Source organism: Pteropus alecto, unplaced genomic scaffold (genome assembly GCF_000325575.1).
Source record: "Pteropus alecto unplaced genomic scaffold, ASM32557v1 scaffold394, whole genome shotgun sequence".
NCBI classification, from domain to species: Eukaryota; Metazoa; Chordata; class Mammalia; order Chiroptera; family Pteropodidae; genus Pteropus; species Pteropus alecto.
The window spans coordinates 442958-463632 of NW_006436007.1; the positions used below are offsets into that span (position 1 = coordinate 442958).

Consider the following 20675-nt stretch of genomic DNA (forward strand, 5'->3'; position numbering starts at 1 on the left):
GTCCTCAGGAGTCTCCTTATCGCACACGCATTCATCCGCAGGCGTAGCGCGCTGATTTCGCACTGATCTGGGCATCATAGTTTTAATTAGGGAGACGAAGGGGTCATTTAGATGCGTAGGGAAACTTTTGTGATGGGGAAAGAAAACTTCAGTGGGGGCTGTTCCGGCGGGAGACTCTGGGCTTTATGAAGGGCGGGCGAAGACCTGCAACTTTACCCGCTTTGGACAAGGACGCCCTGAGGGAAGTGACGCCATGCGTTGCCAGGTACCGCTGAGCACTGCTGGTCTCCTCCTCGCGTGCAACGCTCTCGTCCCTCATGGCCACCCTGGGAGCGATCTCTTAGTAAGGGGATGTCAAAGGGATGGTAACCTTTGCTAGGGGTCCTGATACGCCTGCGTGTGGAGAGGCTCACCGACTTGCAGGCATCTTAGTTGTTCCCAGGAATTGCTTTGCGTTGACGAAGTCTCTGTTGAGTGGACTCAGAGTCTTTGGAGGAGAAAAGTTTGGTTGCCCGTTGGTGTAAATGGGTGGGCCGCAGCTCTTGGTGCAATTTGTTAGATGTCACTGGCAACGTTTTATGGCTTTGGTCTATTATTTGGGGCCGTAGGTGGCCATCTGCAGGTGAAGCAGGTCATCAGGAGAATTGTGGGGCCTGAGCAGGCTCAGGTTTCTTGTTACCCTGGGTTTAAGGGGAGTCAAATGTGAAGTGAGGAGAGAGAGACTCAGAAAAGGAAGAGCCATTATCTAAGTAGTTAATCAAATTGGATGAGTAGTTTTCAGTTTTCTCTTTGTTGTTCATTTCCGTATGAGAGTCTGAAGACTTCTTTCTTGTCTTTGCTTTCCTTTATTTCATTCCCTAAGCTGTGATTCCAGCTCCAATATTTTATAACTCACCGATCTGGAGATGCAGACAGTATCTTGATGAAGGAAGGGTAGGAGAACCGAAGAGAGAAATAAGGCTGACGAGTGAGCAGCGTTTCCTACCGAGCCTGTGGAGTGTGTCCTCACCATGGGGCGCAGACAGGGGAACCTCAGCTGCGGTCCACACTCCTCGTGAAGCCGCGGAGTTGTCCGAAGTAGGTGACAGGAACACAGTCCGTGCAACTTACATCGCTTCTTAGCTAGACCCAGGGTTCTTACTTGCACACATCTTAGCAACTTTTTCTAAGATGTTGGCTGATAAAGGCTTAAACTATCACTTCTTCTTAGGGGTTTTTGCACTTTTATTAAGAGTATTTGACTAAAATCCTAACTCCTTAGCTTCGTATTCAGTGTCCTCTGTGCTGTGTTCCCAGTCTTACGTTCCTAGACATATTTCCCCTTTACATGCCCTTTAAGCTAGCCAAGTCATCGGACAGTGAGCTCTTCCAAGGCAGGTAGGTGTAGGATTTACTGTTTGTTATTTGTGGTAGATGCTCAATGAGTCACAGTTCCCTGAATTCATACCCTGTGTAGTCCCCTCCCTGGCCAGATCTGGATTGACCTTATGACTTGCTTGGACAAATAAAAATATGGTAGAAGTGACATTGTGCGGGTTGTGGCCTAGGCCATAAGGAGCACTGTGGCGTTTGCTTTTGCTCTCTTGCTGTCTTGAATCCTGTGCGAGAAAACCTGGGCCAGCTTCCTTGAGGTTGTGAGTTCTTGGGAGAAAGAGAGGCCCTGGAGTATGAAAGACCGTGAGGAGAGGGAGCAGGACATCTAGCCGCTAGTTGGTTGTAGTCATTTGGGCTGAGGTGCCAGACTGTGTGTGAGGCCACCTTGGATTTTCCAGTCCTGGTGGAACCATGAGGTGATTGTGGGGTGGAGGAGAAGCCATGCTCCTGAGCCTAGCATAGACTGCGGAACCGTAAGCAACTAAATGGTTGTTGTTGTCGTAAGCCACCGAGCTCTGGAGTATTTGTTACACAGCAATAGCTGGCTGATACAGTATTGTAAGTCATCTTTGTGTCGGCACGCCAAACAGGGTTTCATTTGTTAGCTCACTATTTCCTAGACATGCTTCACACATTCGTGCCTCCTCACGCACCTGTGCTCAAGTTTTTCCAACCTGGAAATCCAACATGGAGAAATGGATATTTCCCCTTTATCTATCAAAATACAATCGATCCTACCTTCTCTGACACTCCAACTAGAATTGATCATTCTCATTCCGAACAACTTTGGTGCCTCTTGCTATTTGGCGTATGTACTACAATTACATTTTTAACTTCTCTTTTAAACAACTTTATTGAGCCGTAATTCATTTATCAACACATTCACTCGTTCGAAGCATATAACTTAATGAGTTTTAATATATTTGCAGAGTTGTACAACTGTCACCATATCTAAGTTTAGAATAGTTTCAGCACTCCAGAAAGAAACCCCAGACCCATTAGCCTGTCACTCACTTTTCATTCTGCCCAAGCCCCAGCCTGAGGCAACCACTAATCTACTTTTGGTCTCTACAGAATTAGAATTTTTTTTTTGTCAAGTCGAAGAAATCTAATTGCTTTGTGTTGACTAAGTAAAAACTCTAAAACCTTCTTCAGACCCCCAGGAATGACTACGCAGTGGTCCAGTTTCATGTTCAGTAACAGGAGCAGAGAGAGATTTTGTTGAGGAAGGTTTCCATGGCACCCAGGCATTGCCCCATATCTGCAGCTCTGTCACTTTGTCCTCAGAGATAACAGAGTGTAGTGGAAAGCGAGCACAGTGGCGTCTTGGGTCCGGCCTCGCCTCGGCTGGTGACTGGTTCTGCGGTGCAGGGCTAGTCGTCCAGCTTCTCTGAGCTTCAGTTTTTTCAGTGATAAGACTTCCTGGTGATAATGCGGGGATCAGATGAAATGACACGCGGGAGACACCTCCCATTGTTCTGACGAAGTTATTTTCTTTCTCCTAATGCTTGTCCTGTGAGCCCCTTTCACTGCATAGTTACTCGACGGTGGCTCTGTCTACCAGGTCCGCCCCCCGCCAGCTACCGCCTCGACTCTGCTCCAAGTTGGTTGTCCTGCTTGGATGAGGAGGAATGGGTGAGCCACGGCCCCATGGGTGGGGGAGGGGGCGGGGTGCTCAGATCGCTGGGGACAGTGTGATGGTACCAGGGGGACATGGGACACCCTAGGACCAGGCATTCCCAGGTTTTTTATCAGTCCCTTCCAAGGGTAAGATTTTGGACTATGGCTCTTCCTTTTCTAGTTTTCCTAATAATGGCTCTTTGGGGACACATGTCTGTGCAGCCATTTGGTTGCTGACTGGGTCAGTTGCAGATCGCCAGTGTTTTTCTATAGATTGGCTGACATGATTCGCTCACACAGAAAGCTGCCTCTGCTTCTTGGTGGTTTGGTCTCCCCTAGAAGAGACAGCAGAAAAAGACAAATGTGGGGAGACACAAGGCCAGACTTCTCTGAGTACGCGGCGGATTTGAGAGACTCTGTTCTCTTGGCCTTTCTACTTTCACAGAATTTATGATTGGGTCCTCATGTTTCATCCTGAACTCACGTGGAGAGAGCAGGCGGGGAGCAGGCTGCTCCACGTGCAGGGTTGATTACCTTCCTCTGACTTCCTTCCAACCAGGTCACCGCCCGCTCTCTGCTGGGGATCCCCACCTCGGCGGCACTCCCGGAGGTGGGGATGGGGATGAGACAGCACAAGCAGAGCAGTTTCTACAGAGTCAGGGCGTTTTGGGGACAGAGTTGCTCACTTACAGTGGAAGAAGCCGCGTGGGAGAGCAGAGCCCCTGGCAGAGACTAAAAAGTGAGGCCCTCTTTTGCTTGGTTTCATGGGACGAAATGGGCATGCTCACTCAGCCCAGGGCTCTGATCTTTGGTTCCCATTTTGGGGAAGAAAGAGCAAGAAGGGCCTTTTGGTCCTTAGTTTTTAGCTAGTCCTGTAGTCACGATACCCCTAGCTCTGAAGTCTATTCCCCGCTACCCCTTCCCCCCAAACCTGCCAGATGTTTGGCGAAGTTCTAGACACTCTGCTGCACATTCTTGGGTCTCTGCATCTTTGCTCTGCCCAGGCTGCTGGCTGTTGCTGCATGTAGCATCCCCGCGCTCCCAGTGCTGGACTGGGTCCTGGCGGCCCGGTGAGGAGTGGGGGGTTTCAGATGACGGTTCTCTTCTGAAAGAGAATTCCCATCAGCAGCATGGTGGCTTCTGCTGAGTGTACTTACCTGTGAATCTAGCTCTGTCCTTGGTCAGAAGGGCTCAAAAGGAGCCTTGTTAGTTTCTTTCTTCCCAGCCAGGGCCCCAGGGTGAAAGAGAAGAAGCTGCCTAGGTGCCGGCCCTGTGACGGAAGGGCAGGAATAGGGGCTGGGGACGTGAGGATGTGAGCGAGGACACGCAGGAGCCCCGCGGGCCTATCCCTTTGATTGTTTTCTCTCTGCTCCCTTTTCCACTCGCAAACCCCCACATTCATAAAGGAGGAAGTGATGTCATCGCATGTGTGCCTGCCTCCCCTTCGTGAGATGCCTCTGGGTCACCACTTCCTGTTTCTGAGTCATCAGGAAGGTGATTTCCCCCCACGGTGCTCAATATCCCCAGGGACACTGGGATCACTCAGCATCTACCCAGTATCCTCTTCTCTCCTTTCTTTAAAAAATAAAAATCACCTCCTCCACTCCCCAAAAAACACCTAAACTAAACACAGTACGGCTGCTGGGCTGAGCTGCTGCGAGCTCGCAAAGTGCACAGTGGATTGCAGCCCTCGGCCTCTGTTTGGAAGGATGGCTGGGTGCCTGGATTTAATTGGATAGGTAATTACAAGTGAAGATGACTCTTGAGTGCCTCTCCTCCTGCAGCAAAATCTGCCCTAGATCTTGCCTACTAAGGGAAGGGGGAGGGGTATTTGGCTGCCCCTCAAAATAAAGATTGAATCCATCGGCCAGAATAAGATAGCCCAGGAGGCAGGAGATGGCACTGGAAGGGTTTGTTAGTGTTAGCTGAAGCAAACCTTCGGGGAGCCAGCCCCCCACTGCATTTTTCCTCCTGTCTTTTCTGTTTCTCTCCCTTTCCAGTTCTCCCTCCCTCCCTTCCTCTCCTCCCTTCCTCCTTAAATCATGCCCCACACTTGCTCTTTGCCTAGTTTTCTCTTTCTCTCTGATTTTCACAGGAGGGAAATGACTAGTGGGACCAGGAATACGAACCAAGTGCTTGGGGCTCAGTAGTTCGTTTCACAACCATTTATGGTCTCCTAAGTGCTTTGCTAGGTACTGGGGCTCGGAGATGCGTAAGATACCCTTCCGGCCTTCACGAATCTCACGGTCCGTGGGGACAGTTTGTTTAACCATGCATCTGCGCATGGACACTTAGGTTGTTAAATGGTATTTTAAATAAAACACGGGTAAGATGAGAGGCTGGGAGGGTCAGGCCGAATTCAAAACTAGCGAAGGGAAAGGAAGCAGGATCTTGGGTGCATCTGTGGTGGGTTTGCCTGGATTAGTGAAGGGGCGTCCGTTCTGCTCAGGCTGGTGGCAAGGAAGCCAGTGGTGGAGATGGCGAGTGTAGGTGTTTGTAAGGGCCCAGGATGGGGACAGAGCTCCTGCCTGATGGCCTCAATTTTCTGGGCAGAAGTCGGAAGGGAGGAGGGACTCTCGGAGACGGGGCCGGGCGGAGGTGGGGTGAGAAGGGTGGAGAGCAGAGGGGCCCTATGAGCTTTGCTGGGGCGGCTGGGGCCCCACCGGCTGGAGACCTGGCTGCACCGATGATCACCTTCCGCCGCGCCCAGGGACCCCCACTCTCTTCACAGTTTCCTCTTCATTTCCCTTGGGCTCAGAGCTGTTAAATTATCACTGGGACTAGAACTGAGGGACTTTAAAATAAGTGCCAAGGCCAAGTTGTCACAGAGAGGAATCTAGAGAACCTCCCCACTGAGCCAGGCCTCCGAATACTGCCTCTGCCTTGTGGCTGCAGCCTGGGCTTGGGCTTGGGGACGAGAGGACCGTCCTGAGGCAGGCCCTGCGTGGACCTGGGCAGGCTGTGGGCCAGCTCCCAACCTCCGCGTCTTCGTCTGTCAAGTAGAGATGAACACGGGAGCTGTGACACGGGGTGGTGTGAGCCTAAATGAGAATGACGTACGCAAAGCTCGTGACCTAGCCGGTGGCCACCCTGAGTGGGCCCACGGCGCTGTGCTTTGCAGCCCTGCTGTCTTCTCTGCCGGTCACGGTCTGGCCTTGTGCACTGGAGTCGCACGCACCCTGTCCACTTAATCTTCATCCCCTTCCAATGGCCCTGGCGGTGAGAAGATCTCAGGTGTCACAGCTGGTCCGGTGAGCACCCCTCCCATTGTGTGTGTCTTCTGGGTGCGGCAGGCCCGATACAATTTCATGTATTATTTGGGCTCATTCACTGGGGTTATTCTGGAAGCATGGCTTTGTGAGGCTTCTGGGAGCCTGGCTGGGAGTTATGTAACCGCTTCAGTCTGGTGCACTGAAGCCAACGCCTCCGATAGCGAAGGGCCCTCAGCCGGCAGAAAATTTGCTGGCAAAGCCAACGAAATGGAGCTGCTCAGCTCCCGAAGGAGAGAGGGAGCTTGGAGGCTCTCCTTTCTCCAGAGACTTGTGTGTTGACTGACCTCGGTCATGAGGGGAACGATGAGGAAGGAGGGGCGGAGAAGAGACAGAGGTGGATTCCTCATTCCTGTCCCCGTGCTGGGGACAGGTGTCTCCGGAGGCTGCGACCGGAAGGGAGAAGGGCACAGAAGAGAAGCGGGGCGGGCAGAGGAGGAAAAAGAGAGGAAGGAAAGAAAAAGGAAGGGAGGACGGGGGAGGAGGGCATTGCGAGAGGGAGGAGGGTGTTGGGGGAGGGAGGATGCCTCAGAGGGCACGTTAAGGCTAATTCTGTTCCAGAGGCCCCTGCCTCCCAGAACTGCACGCTCCCTCTCCTTGAGGTCATTCTGCCCCTTTCCCCTCAGAGGCTCTTGTGGGGGCAGAGCCTGCTCTCCCTAAGGTTTGAAAGTTCAAGTTCCTAGAGTACAGTTTCCAAGCAGAGGAACTGGAGAAGGGGAGGATGACAAGAAAAAGTGGCTTTTCAGCTAGTGGGTGGCTTGTCCTTCGTTCTACAAAGGCTGGTCTTAGTTGCCTTCCAGTTCCTGTCGCTGGCCTACTGCAGGCGAGTCTGCAGAAGCAGATCCTCTATAGGAGGATCCTTTATAGGACAGGCGGGAGCTCTGTCCCTGTCCTGGGCCCTACAGGTTGATGACCGTCTGCTCTGTGCCAGAAACTTGCAACACATCATGTGTCCGAACACTTAACTTAGTTCTATGAGATAGGCGCTGTTATTCCCGCTCCACAGGTAGGGAGTCCGAGGCTCCTGGAGGTTAAGTAGCGTGGTCCAGGTCACATGGCTGGTAAGTGGCAAAGGCAGTTCTCAGCTCCAGTTCTGCTGGGCTCCAAAGCCATTTCGTGTGGCACTTTACACAGCTCAGATATTCTGTCATTTCTGTCTCCAAACTATGTCCCCATTCTGTCCACTTCCCCTCACGCCCACTGATACAACCAGGCCAGGTCATCATCATCCTTACCTCGCAATTTGCAAGAGCTTCTTAACTGGTTTCTCTGTTCCTGCTTTTGTCTCTCTCCACTGTGTTCTCACAGAGCTGCTAGAAAACTCATCTTAAAAGGCAAATTGCCTTGTGTCATGTCTACACATAAAACTCCCCAAGGGCTTCCCCGTGCACTTGAACTAAAATCTGGACTTCCTAGCATGGCCTGCAAGATCTGCTCTCTTGGAGAGTCTGAACTCATTACACAGTTTCATTAATGCCACCTTCTTTACTCAGCATGCTCTGGCCATGCTGGACGTTCAGTTCTTTTCTGCCTCAGGACCTTAGCACGTGCTGCCTTCTCAGAATAGAATGATGTTCTCTCCAGTCTTAATCCTTATGTATAGTTTGCGTGTCAGTTTAAATGTCACTTCCTAATGGAGAAGAGACCTTTCTTGAACTCCAGACCTGAATCAAACCATCCTCGTGCTCGGAGCTTCTCAGCAGGCAGAGAGGGAAGCAGGATGAGTTACAAAGAAAGATCTCGCTGTCAGAAAAGAGGAATACTAGTTTTTCATGGGTAAGAGTTTCCTTTGGCACCGAATTCCTTCATGGGGTCTTTCTTGGGAATCGTAAACTGACGTAAATCATGTGATTAAGGGTAAACTGGATGGACAGAAAATACCAGCACGTCCCAGTCCCAGAGAGCTCTGAGAGAGGGGCTGGCCAGGGAAAGCTTCACAGAGCTTTTTCTTGTGGATGGAAAGGATTTGGCATAGCTTGGGGAAGAGACAGCCTGGGTAGGACTTGATGAGTATGGGAATGAAAGCATGTGAAGGGACCTAACACATTGCCTAGGGTGTAGTAGGTGCTGCTATATCTTAGTTTTGCTTTTTCTGTGTGAAGGGACCTAACACAGTAGTAGGTGCTGCTATATCTTAGTTTTGCTTTTTCTAGTCCCTGAAGGTGACTGTTGGTCTCAACAACACAAGCCTCTGCTGTGGTATTCGGTGCTCATCCACAAAGGGGCTAATCCCCTGCCCACCTCCTTTGTGCATTTTCTCTGTATCCACCCAAGCATTTACCACCTTTCTCTAGCAGGTCCAGGACTAGGATATGACGAGAGAGGACACTTGGTGGCTGAGCAGAGAGAGGGCACCTTAGCTGTTTTGCCCTGGGTGTAACTCCATCCTGGGACACTAACTTCCTCTGGCTAGTGTCTGACCTTAGCCAGTGGGGTTATCATCCATTATGCTGAAAAGAGCAACAGAAAACCTGGATTCAGGTGTGTGGGGAGGAAGTGGGAAGGTGGCAATAGAAAGAGACGAGGAGCTAGACACATTCGTTTAAAAGTCTGTTCCAAAAACATCTGACTTCGTTTCTTTACATTGTCAAGAAGGCTTTTAAAGCCCAGCTGCCTCTTATTAATCCTGTTTGGGCTGCTCCCCTTCCCGCCAACCTCGCTCTCGGGCTGTGCCAGCATCAACGGCCCGGTGGAAGCAGAGGGCACGCTGAGTGACGTCAGTGCCTGGGTCTGGCCTTCAGATCTCAGCCCAAGCAGCTGAGAACACAGCACCTTGGTCCCCTTCCAGTGAGAATGTAAAATTCTCTGCCCGCTGCCCTAGAAGGCCCACGGGGCTTGGGGAGACACAGGATGGGAGGGAGATCATAAAGTGTCTACTCTGTGTGACTTGGGGGGTGGCTTAAAGACCCCAGGGCCATAAATACCCCTCAGCATGAGGTAGGGGAAAGGAGCATGGGTCTGGGGGGGCTCACAGAACCCTGAGTTTGAATGCAGGCTTTCGCTAGTTCTGTGATCTTGGGCAAGTTAACCAGTATCTCTGAATGGTATGTTTCTTCCATGGTACAATGTTAATAATGATACCATTTCCTACGTAAGAGGGTTCGTGGGATACAATTTGTTTATTTTTGTAAAGAATCCAGCACAGACAGGGTCTAGTGCATAATAGATGCTCAATAAATGATTCCTCCCTCCCTCCCTCCTTTCTTCCCTTTTCCCCTCTTTCTATTCCCTCTCTTCCTTTCTCCCTCCTTCCTTTCCTTCTTGTCCTTGTCTGTGGGGGTGGGGTAGGGGGACATCAGGAAGGAGCATAAACTTTTTGTTGTGCAAACCCTGAAAAGGCGTAGGAACCAGGGACCAAGTTCCTCTGAAACTGAGGTTTGATGAAGGGACAGAAGACAGAAAGGCTGGTGGAGAGTTTGCATGAAGAACACTTAGGAGCTCATATTCACTCTTTCTTCAGGCCACCAGGCGGCTATGCCTCCACCTGCCCCCCCCGCCCCACAAGGTCGCGATGGGTTCTGGCACTTAGGCAACGTGTTGAAAATGGGCACTAAGTGGAGCTTTGCACACAGAACAGTGAGAGTCCCTTAGTCCCTTAGCCCCTTCCGCTGCTGGGCTCCCTCAGCACGAGCAGCCAGCCGGGTAAGGAGACTCGAGGTTGTATCCTGGGAAATTGGCCTGCCCCAGACAAATGACCTAACAGGTGGATCCCCACTCAAAGTCTGGTGAAGTTCACCAGGCAGTTAGCCCTGCCCATGCATAAATAACCTCTATTGAATGTTTAGTTCATCACCATTGGGTATGAAAAAAAGAAGCGAGGAATCACTAAAGATTTGAGGCAAGATCATAATGTGTAAGATGGAGACCCTGACGAATAAATGAATGGAAGAACAGAGACAGTGTAGGGGACATAATAAAAATCCAAAACACCATGATTAACGTCATCCAAGAGATAAGAAGAAATATATCTGGGAAATAAGAACAGAAAATTATATGAAGAAACAGAGAATGAAAAAGAGCTTTCGAAAGTTAAAATATGATAGCAGAAATTTAAAAAGTCTATCATATTGAGGAAACCTTCCAGGGTGTAGAACTAAAGGACAAAGTTAGGAAAAATAGAAAAGATGAGAAAAGTAGAGAATCAGTATAAAACGTCAGACATCAGACTATTAGGAGGTCCAGAAAGAAAGGAAAAGAAAATAGAGAGGGTGAACTATTGTCGACTGAAAAATGATATCAACTCGGCATTTCGCCACCAAAAACGATTTATTTGGGAAAAAGAAAAGGGTGCGACGCAGCCGGCAGACGCGGCAAGCCACGTGCGTACTCTGGCCTGTGCGCCTAGGTGGAGGGGTGTTTATAGACAGGAAAAGGAAGGAAAGGGAGGGCGGGGCTAGAACCACAGAGCTTTATTATAAACATAGCTCCTCCCACAGAGGCCCCTCCCACTCTCCCTTGATCTCTGACCCCCGCTTAGCTACTTCCCTTCTCCCACAGGCTGCCCCTCCTTTTGCTCTTTCGATGACACCGGTGCCTTCCGAATGGCTGTAGCCAAAGGATTTTCTTTTGTTCTGAGTTTTCTCTAGCTTTCTTCTGTATCTGACACGGTAGACGACACTCACTTTCTTAGACTATTATGCTTTTGGCTTCCAGAACTCTCCAATCTCCTGATCTTTCTTAACGCCTCTCCAGTCATTTATAAACTGTCTCCTTCAGTAGCTTCTGTTCCGCCCTCCCAGGTTTGTGTCCCCTTGGGTCCTGTCCTCGGCTCCCTGCCTCATGTGTATCCATGACTTTTGTTACTGCCTAGATACAGGCAACTTCCAGGCCTTCTCGGGGAGCAGCAGATGCGCATGTCTTCCTGCATGTCTACTCAAGGTCCCACAGACACCTCAGCTCAACCCCTGCAGCACTTGACTCATCATCTTAAATCAGCTCTATTCCCAGGAACTTGAATGCCACACGTGTGCCTCTCGCACACACATCTAAACAGTCACCAGGACCTGATAACTTGTCTTTCTAATTATTTTTTGACTTTGTTTCCTCGTCTCTGTTCCTGTCATGAACACCCTAATTTGGATCTTTAGTAGTTTTCTTCTTCTTATTGTAACTGTTTCCTGACTTATCTCTGCTTCCGATCTTGTCACCCTTCACACATATGCTGTGGCGATCTGTTTAAAACACTGTTTTGGCAATGTTACTCTGTTTCTCGAAATCTTCCAATGGCTCCACATTGTCTACAGCAGGAGTCCCCAAATCCTGGACCCTGAACCGATAGCATCCACGGCTGTTAGGAACCGGGCTGCACAGCAGGTGAACGGCGGGCATGTGAGCGAAGCTTCATCTGGATTTGCAGCCACTCCCCAGCGCTAGCATCACTGCCTCAGCTCTGCCTCAGATCATCAAGCATTAGATTCTCATAGGAGCACCGGTCCCTGGTGCCAAAAAGGTTGGGGACCGCTGTTCTATGGGATAAAGTTCAAGCTTCTTAACGGCATGCAAGGCCCGGTGCAGACTAGCCTTTCCAGATCTTTCTGCGTCATCTGCCCTTCCTTCCTTCCTACCTGCCTCACAGTTACACTCTGATAAAACTGGCTACCTCAGCATTCTCAGCCCACACCAGGCTCCTGCTTGCATCGTGCTTTTGCTTAGCTTGTCCCCTCAGAGAAGAGGGTCCCTTTCCTCTGCCTGCCCCTTATTTGAATAATTTGTACTCATCCTTTGAGATCTAGTTTGGGTGAAACCTCCAGGAATCCTTCTTTGAGCCCTCAGACTGCTTCTGGCCAGAGTCCTCCAGAGTCTGTATATGTGTGAGCTGTGGGCACTCAGTGCAATAAAAGGAACAAGGACTTTAGAGGAAGACTTACCTGGATATAAGTAGCAGCCTTGAGGCCTCAGCAAGAAGATAATTTCAATTTTGAGCCTCAGTTTTGTCATCTGTTGATTAGAGATAATAGTATTATTTAATTTATAAGGATTGTGGAAGGATTATTTTAAATAATGTATATGTAGTGCCAGACACACAGTAGTTACTCAGTAAATGGCAGCTGCTGGTATTATTTGCATCTGCATCATCGTCTCTACTACAGTATTTTGGAAAACCCAGGTGTGGGAAGAAGCTGTTTTTCATTCTTTTTAACTCTTGTTATTAATGCTTGAAGGATTACCTGGGAATTTAGTCTTACTGCCTCTTGGATACAGGGCTCTTCTAGGCAGCTGTCACTAATTAATGATGACTTTGCCTTGTGAAGAGGTGGACATTGAGGGGTAAGAAATGGATACCCCTCCTGCAATGTGACTGGGAGACAGTTCCCAGGGCTTTCTCGAGTTTTTCCAATCTTCTTCAGACCAAACACTGCATCACAGTGGAAGAATAAGTATAGAGGGGTTGTGTAGCTATCAAAAGAACAGGACAAAGCAAACCGAATGGAGATTGTATTTGCATCTAATTTGCATGTTCCCATGTACAGGCTTGAGAAGGACATTACGAGTGGAGGCTTTTGAAAGGAGGACGTCCGATGTGGCCGCTTCCTGTCTCCCAAACTATTTTCTCCTTCTTCGCCTTCTTAATGTCCCCTAAGCCTGTGTTCTCATTCCCTTTCACGCCCCCACCCCTCTCCACAGGAAGTGTAGGCCCTCACTCCTGTGCTTTGCAGATTTGAGTGCCTCTTGCTCTGGCTGGATGCTGATGGAGTTGTCCCAGTTTTTTATTGCTCCCTCTGGTTGGAGTGGAGATGGGCTCCAGTTCTCAAAATAAGGATGGAAGTGGGTGCTCAAATGTCAGTGTGATCTCCCCACCAGTTTAAACTAAAACCGAGCTCTCCTTGCCAAAGTAAGCAACACAATTAAGGCTTATTTGAGGAAAGTCTTTTTTTCCTCTAGTCTGTTGCAAAAACAATAAAACCTCCCATTCGTTTATTAAGCAGTATTCCACCATAGTAGCTACGAATGCCCTCAAGTCTGAGCCAGTTGGCAACAGACTTTATTAGATTTTTTTTTTTTTTAGTTTCAAAACACCCTCTCAATGGAATGGAGGAGGAAAGGTTCCACTTAACGTCGACACACACAGTGGTCTTTTAATGTGTCTATATCACAGAGCAGACCGTGACCTTCTTGGGAGCAGCGTCCCGTCCCTTGTTCATCCTGGTGCTCTTGGTCTCTCTCACCCTGCCTCACAGAGCGCTTTCAGTACATGCTCGGGGACTGTGCGAAGGTGTTCCCAAGTTTAATGGGAATTTTCCAACCTTCAGTTTCTTTCGTCAGGGGTGTAAGTCAAGTTCGGAGCATAGATTCACATGGCCTTCACCTAGCTCAGATCTCTCCTTCCTGGGAGGCTGCGTGTCAGGATGCAGGAATCCCATACCAGGCCCACAGAACATTTCAGAGGGCAGTTGGCTAGTATGTATTGAGGTCTTAGTCTGTGCTTGCTGATGTATTAGATGCTGGGATTATGTGGTGGGAGGTGAGACACAGCCCTCTGAGAACTTAAAATTTCGCTCTTGATTTCTTAATCTTTGGGCAGTTTGGCAGACTAAGTTTTAAAGGAAGGAAGGAAATACTGTGTGATTTTAGGGGAATTCTCCCTTGCACCAGCTTGATGTTCAAAATGGACTTTAGAGCCGTATTACTGATCACTTTAATCTTTTTTACGTACAGTCTACGGGACAGATAATATCTACTGTTTAACACTCTTGTATGAAAACAGGAATTGAGAGCAGTCTTCACTTTGGGAGGAGGGAAGACAATGAAGCTCCTTGGATACTGTTTTTGGGGAAAGGAGAGGCTGTAATGGGGGCAGGGAGAGGGTGCAGGATGTTGAGGCTGGGCCCGGGGCCTGACTGGGAGGGGCCCGATGATGCAGTGTAAACAGCCATTGAGACCTCAGTTCTGCCACTCAGGAGTTGGTGGATCTCTGGCGACCTCCCCCAGATTCCCGTCGTTTACCTTTTAAGATCTATAACATGGAAACTGTAATACTCAACTTTATTTTTAGAGTTGTTGTTCATTTCTTTTTCACTTCTTCAGTTTGCCTAGATCTGTGTGAATTGTTGGCAGAAGTATTATTCTCTGTGAAAATGCAAATACTCTCTGATCAGGATATAGAAAAACTATTACTGACTACAGACATATTGGTAGGAATTGGAAATTAGAGGCCCAACTCCTGGATGCCTCCCCTGCTAGATATGTCTGTTGAGAAGAGAGAGTAAGATTGTTTTTATGGACAGGAGCCTGAGTTCGTTCTTCAGTGAGGCGAGGACATGAGGAGAGGAGGGCTCTGCACATAGGAAGGGGGTCCTAGAGTTTGGGATGGGACATTGAAACTTGCTGCCATGCCTCTTTCACTGTTTGGAAGACTCAGTGCTTTATCTTTATATCTAATCTTATCTATCTGTCTGTCTGTCTGTCTATCTATCTACCTATCTATCATCTATCTACCTATCTATCATCTATCTACCTATCATCTATCTTTCATCTATCTATCATCTATCAATCTACCTATCTATCTACCTATCATCTATCTATCATCTATCAATCATCTATCATCATCTATGTATTGTCTATTTTTTTTAAACCTTTTACATCGTTTGAGATCCTCATGTAATAGAAGTTCTTTTATGAGGATGTCTGCTTCCATCAAAGACAACATTTTGCCCTAGAGAGAGATCTAGAGAGAGAGAGAGGCAGAGGTAGGGATAAAGAGAGAGATACAGAGGGAGGTAGGGAGGCAAAGAGAGGTGAGGGGGGTGGAAAAGGGGAAAGGAAGGGGGGGAGGGGAAAAGGGAAGGGAAAAGAGAAGAAAGGAAAAGAAAGATATATTTGATGGTTGATGTTAGATCAAGAACAATATACTTTATCCTGGTTGGATATTTTGTCGCATTCGTGGGTGCCACGTTTTAGGAGGGACATTGGTAAATCTGAGTGTAACTAGGGTTGTGAGAAGACAGTTAAGAAATCGCTGAAGGAAACAAGGTTACTTAAGTAGGGAAAAAACCTCAGGACCCAAATGAAAGCTATTTTCAAACATCTGAGGCAAAGTTTGAGGCTAGGATGCAGGGGCTTGTCCTCTGTGTCAGGGAACTCAGGGTAAGGAGGGGTCTCTGCTGGCGAGAGTCCTCCCAGTGAGGGTCCTGGAGGTCTGGCCTGTTAGAGGTGTTCCTGCCGGTGGGGAATTAGGCTAAATGGCCCTAAAGCTCTTGTCTGAGTGTAAATAGTTATCTTTGCGTGCAGTGAGACTTCGAACAACCTATTGTTAAACAATACTTTAAAATCTAGTTATAAAACCACTATATATGCATTATGAAACATTTGGCAAGTAAAAATATAAAGATGTAGAAAGAAATATTGCTCATATTCCTACCTGGTGATAACAATTAACATTTTTAAACATTTCTTTTTTTTCTTCACATTTCGGGCCAAATGGAGAAGCAGATGAAATCTCTGTTTGGTGCTCCCACCTTCTCTTTTGGTTCCCGTCGGCCCTTCTTTTCTGCTCATCTTTCCTTCATTCAGTTGCTTCATACTTCCTCCCACCAGCCCATCTTCACACTTGCTCTAGAGAAGGGATCACATTCCTTTTAAACAATGTCTAATGAGGTTTAAGTAGGTGTCATTTCTACCCCAAATGTCTGCATTCTAATCCTTATTCTTGATTATAGAAATAAAGGCTTTGCTCTCACTTGGGGGCGTTTCTCAAACACTAGTTGCAGGTGGGTAGAAGCGGTGCTGGGAGATGGCAGGACCCTTCCGTGTGCCCCTGAAATGACAATCATTGCCGCTCTTGGATGCGAGGCTCTGCTGGCCAGCTCTAGCCTTGACAAGTAAGCCGTCATTTCTGCCAGTCAAACTGCTTCCTTACTAATAACAGAATCTACTCCAGCTAGTTTAAACAGAAAGAGATTGATTAAAGAATGCCACGTACCTTACAAAATCTCTGGGAGGGCCAGATAATCAGATTGGATATTACACAACTGGGAACAACGCATCCACAAACAACGCAGGTAGGAGCCACACCGTAGAGCTGTCCTAGCAAAAATACCACTGCTGCCACCACCCTCCATCTGGCACGAGTCATATTTGAGACTGGTTCCAGAAGCGCCACTGTAGCTGTCCCAGAACCAGATACTGCCACCCCCTCACTTGCTCCCAAATTTATCTGCCTGCACTCAGCCACTGCACATGCAACTCTCTTCTGCCTCCAAGTTTTGTGTGGATCTGACTTGCCTGTAACTGTGCTGCAAGGCAGTCTGGGAAATGTAGTGTTTTTGATTTTGCTTTGGGAAGGCACATTAAGGTTTTCCGGAGAAACAGAATCAGTAGGATGAAGATTGTCTGTTTATCTATCTACCTATCTGTCTATCTATCTATCTATCTATCTATCTATCTATCTATCTATCTATCTGTCATCCATCCATCCATCCATCTGTCTGTCAACACACAGTTGACCTTTGAAAAAGCAGTTATCAGAAGCACCAACCTCTTGCACAGTCAAAAATCCATGTATAACTACAGGCATCTCTCCATGTACATAATTCTCACCTTGGAGTTGACCTTTGAACAATATGGGTTTGAACTGCATGGGTCAATTGAAAAAAATCCATGTATAAGTGGACTTCTGAAGTTCAAATCCAAGTTGTTCAAGGGTCAACTACACACACATACACACATACACACACACACATATGGAGAGAAAGAGAGAGAGAGAGAGATTGAAAGATGTATGATATTATGAGGACTTGGTTTGTGCAATTACGGAGACTGAGAAGTCCCAGGATCTGCTGTCCACAAGCTGGAGAGCCCAGAGAGCCAGTGGTATAGTTCAGTTTAAGCCCAAAGGCCTGAGACCTGGAGGGCTGGTGGTATAAGTTACTATCTGAAGGAGAGGAAGACTGATGTCCCAGCTCAGGCAGACAGGCAGAAAGAGTGAATTCTCCCTTTCTTGACCTTTTTGTTTATTTGGGCCCCCAGTGTATTGAATGAGGCCCACCCGTACTGGTTTACTCAGTCTACTGATTTAAGTGCTAATCTCTTCTGGAAACACCTTCACAGACACGACAAGAAATAATGTTTAACCCAGGTATCTGGGCATCCCATGACTCAGTCTCATTAATGCACGAAACTAAATTAACCATCACAGGTGAGACTCTTAATGCTGGAAATAACAAAATGTAGGGAGCGCATTCCCTAGTTTACAGAGGTCACACCTATAAGTTTTAGGGATTCAGTACCAGGCTCAGAAACCAGAAGTTAACCCTGATGTCCAAGCCTTTGCTTGTGCCTTTCCCCTGTCTGATGCTTCTCCTGGCATTCGCCTGTGATCTTGGACTTGTGGTAGGATGGCTTCTCCTGCTTCAATGCTAACTACATCTTAGCCCATAAAATGGAGCCCCAAGCAGCTGGCTTGGGCTGGGTAATGCTGTCACGTGCCATATTTTTCATTTAAACTTTGTGCCTATGACATATTTGTGGCAGGTTTTTTTTTTCTTTCAGAAAAGCGTAGATATTTATTTTTATTTATTTATTTTATTGAGGTAACATCGGTTTATAACATTATGTAAGTTACAAATGTGTAACATTATAATCAATATCTGTATATACTACATTGTACTCACCACCGAAAGTCTAGTTTCCATCCTCTTTTATTTCAAATGATTATTATTGGACACTCTCAAAAGGCAAACCTGTTGGATAATTTCATAGCTCTCTAGCTAATATGACTAGTTCTTCCATGATAAAATCCATTTTTCTCTAGAGTCCTCAAACATATTTTCTATGCTCTTCTTAATACTGCAGGGAGTGAGGTTTTTAAAAATGTAAACTGATTTTTATTTTTGAGGGGGGCTCATTATGAAAATACAAGTCTCAACTCAAGAGTTTATTTGAGATGATATTCAAACCTTGTCTTCATTTTCACAATGAGGCATTCCAATGTTTTCTCTGTCTGGTGTGAGGCTGGATCTCAGGTCACAGAAAGGAACAGGTATCTTATTTTTCCCTTATGGTTAATTTGGACAGTATGGGTGTCTAACTTCCTTATTGTGAACTCTGAACATCTCTACATCTCTAGTTACACTTGTGTAAGATTTTAAAAAGTGGCCAATTTAAGAATCACTTTTCTTTTTAAAAATTTTTTTAAAAAATATTTAATATTAAAACTTCAGCTTTATTGAGCTATAACTGACAAATACAATAGTAAGATACTTAAAGTGGTGATTTAATACACATATGTACACCCACGCTGTGAAAGGACTCCCCCATCTAGTTAATCACCTCACATATTTTTCTTTTTTTTGGTCGGGGGGAGAACATTTAATTCTCCTCTCTTAATAAATTTGGATTACATATTGCAGTGTATATCTATACTCACCATATTTTACATTAGATTCCTGTTTAACAGAAGATGACCTTATCTGATTTATTGCTGAAAGTTTGCACCCTTTACCAACCTCTCCTTATTTCTGCCACCCCAGACCTGGAAAACACTTGTCCACTCTCTTTTTCTTTAGATTCTAGAAATAAGTGATACCATGCAGTATTTTTTTTTCTTTTCTGACTTAGTTCCCTTAGCATAACGCTTCGAGTTTCATCCATGTTGTTGCAAATAGCAAGATTTCCCTCTTTCTCGTGGCTGAATAATATTTCATTGTATGTTTATACCACATCTTCTCCATCCATTCATCTGTTGATGGACACTTCAGTTGTTTCCACGTTTTGACTGTTATGAAAAATGCTGCGATGGACAGAGGCGTGCAGCTAGCTCTTCAATATCCTGTTGTCATTTTCTTTGGCTATATATCCAGAAGTGGGATTGCTGGATCATATAGTCATTTTTTTAGGTACCTCCATACTGTTTTTCTTAGTGGCTGAACCAACTTACATTCCCACCAACAGTGCACACGGTTCCCTTTTCTCCACTTACTTGCCAACACTTGTTTTCTCTTGTCTTTTTGATGATAGCTATTCGAACAGCTGTGAGGTGACATCTCACTGTGGTTTTAATTTGTATTTTTCTGATGAGTGGTGCTAAAGACCTTTCCATGTACCTATTGAGCATTCGTGCATCTTCTTTGAAAAAATGTCTATTCAGTTCCTCTGCCCATTTTTTAAATTGGATTATTTGTATTTTGCTAGTGAGTTGTATGAAGAATTGCTTTTCAATATGCAGTGAGGCCAAAATTCACACCTCATTTAATTGTAATCACAGATATAAACTGACCCATGTCTGGGTTGCTGTTTACAAACATTATACAAGTTAGTTCCTGTTTATGTTAAGGCACAAACTGTCCATGTTTATGTTTCTGGGCCCAAGGCCTTTCCTCTATTTTCTCTCTGCTCCCTTCTCTCCTTTTCCATCTATTAAACGCCCCCAAACTAAAAGTCTACAAATACAGAAAGCATGACCCTCCCCCTACGAATAAAAGAAGCCCTCACGTGTCGGTTTGCATCTTCTTTCTAAAGTGACCTTTACGCTGAGGGTCTGACTGGTGCTAGGCTTTGAAAGTTTATATAAAGGATGAAAGTAATGAGCCTGAAATATGGAGTGTTCTCCTCCCCACCTCCATATTTCACTTTGGGTGAGTCTAGAGTACCCCCAACTTATGCGGAAGGGTTAATGAGCTGTTACAAGGGTTTTCTGGATTGGACACACTGCTTCCTGCAGCTTTGGCTGGGTGTTGGAGCATCAGGCCTTTGCAGAGGGTTCCAACCCCGGCGAGGGCACAGAGAATGTAGAGATGGCTGGAACTGTCAGACATTCGTAGGCACCCTGGCTAACACACTGTGTTAAATTTAATAACAGCAAAGCAGAGTTCCGGAGCCCCCCGTCCCCGGTGGGGGTCAGGCCAGTTGAAGGTGAGGTGTATTTTGGTCCGTTTCCCCAGAATTTTCTGGCATACCTGCGGGCAAGTCTTCACTGGAGGTCTGTTTCTCTAGTTATTTTGCTATCCAAAGAATGCTCCAAGGATTGGCCGATGAGTGCTGCGAGACCTGGGCGAATCCACTTGAACTTGGCTGATTGTTTAGTTTGGCAGTTTGTTTGAGTGTCCATTGTTTCCTGTGCGGATGTGGTACAGCAGAGAGAGTACCAGGTGACAAGTCTAGGATCTGGCTTTCTTACTAGATGCGTGACCTTGGGTAATTCACACATCCATAAAGTAACAGTCTTAGACAGGTAAACGACATTTAGCCTGGGCTCTAATTTGCTTATAGATCCATGTGATCTTTTCAATATTTAAAAATGACTGCTAAAACCCATAATTTATCTGGTTAAATAAAGCAATAAGATTCTTTGGTTTTGGCTGAATTAAGTCATAACCACATGATGGTGTTACTGCACTCTGCCAGAGGCCTTGATTGTCTGTCAAGGACATCATTTCTGGACCACACCTGGTGAGTCAAACCACAGTCATCTGTTAG

At 46.8% G+C, this 20675-nt stretch overlaps 1 long non-coding RNA gene across 1 annotated transcript; it reads right to left on the reverse strand.

Annotated features, from left to right (window-relative positions):
- Positions 1-2260: 2260 nt before the first annotated feature.
- Positions 2261-4349, reverse strand: LOC112479635. Its single transcript, XR_003046250.1, has 2 exons — positions 4152-4349; positions 2261-3329 (listed from the first exon to the last, which is right to left on the reverse strand). It is a non-coding gene; the product is annotated as an uncharacterized LOC112479635 (long non-coding RNA).
- Between the last annotated feature and the right edge of the window lie 16326 nt (positions 4350-20675).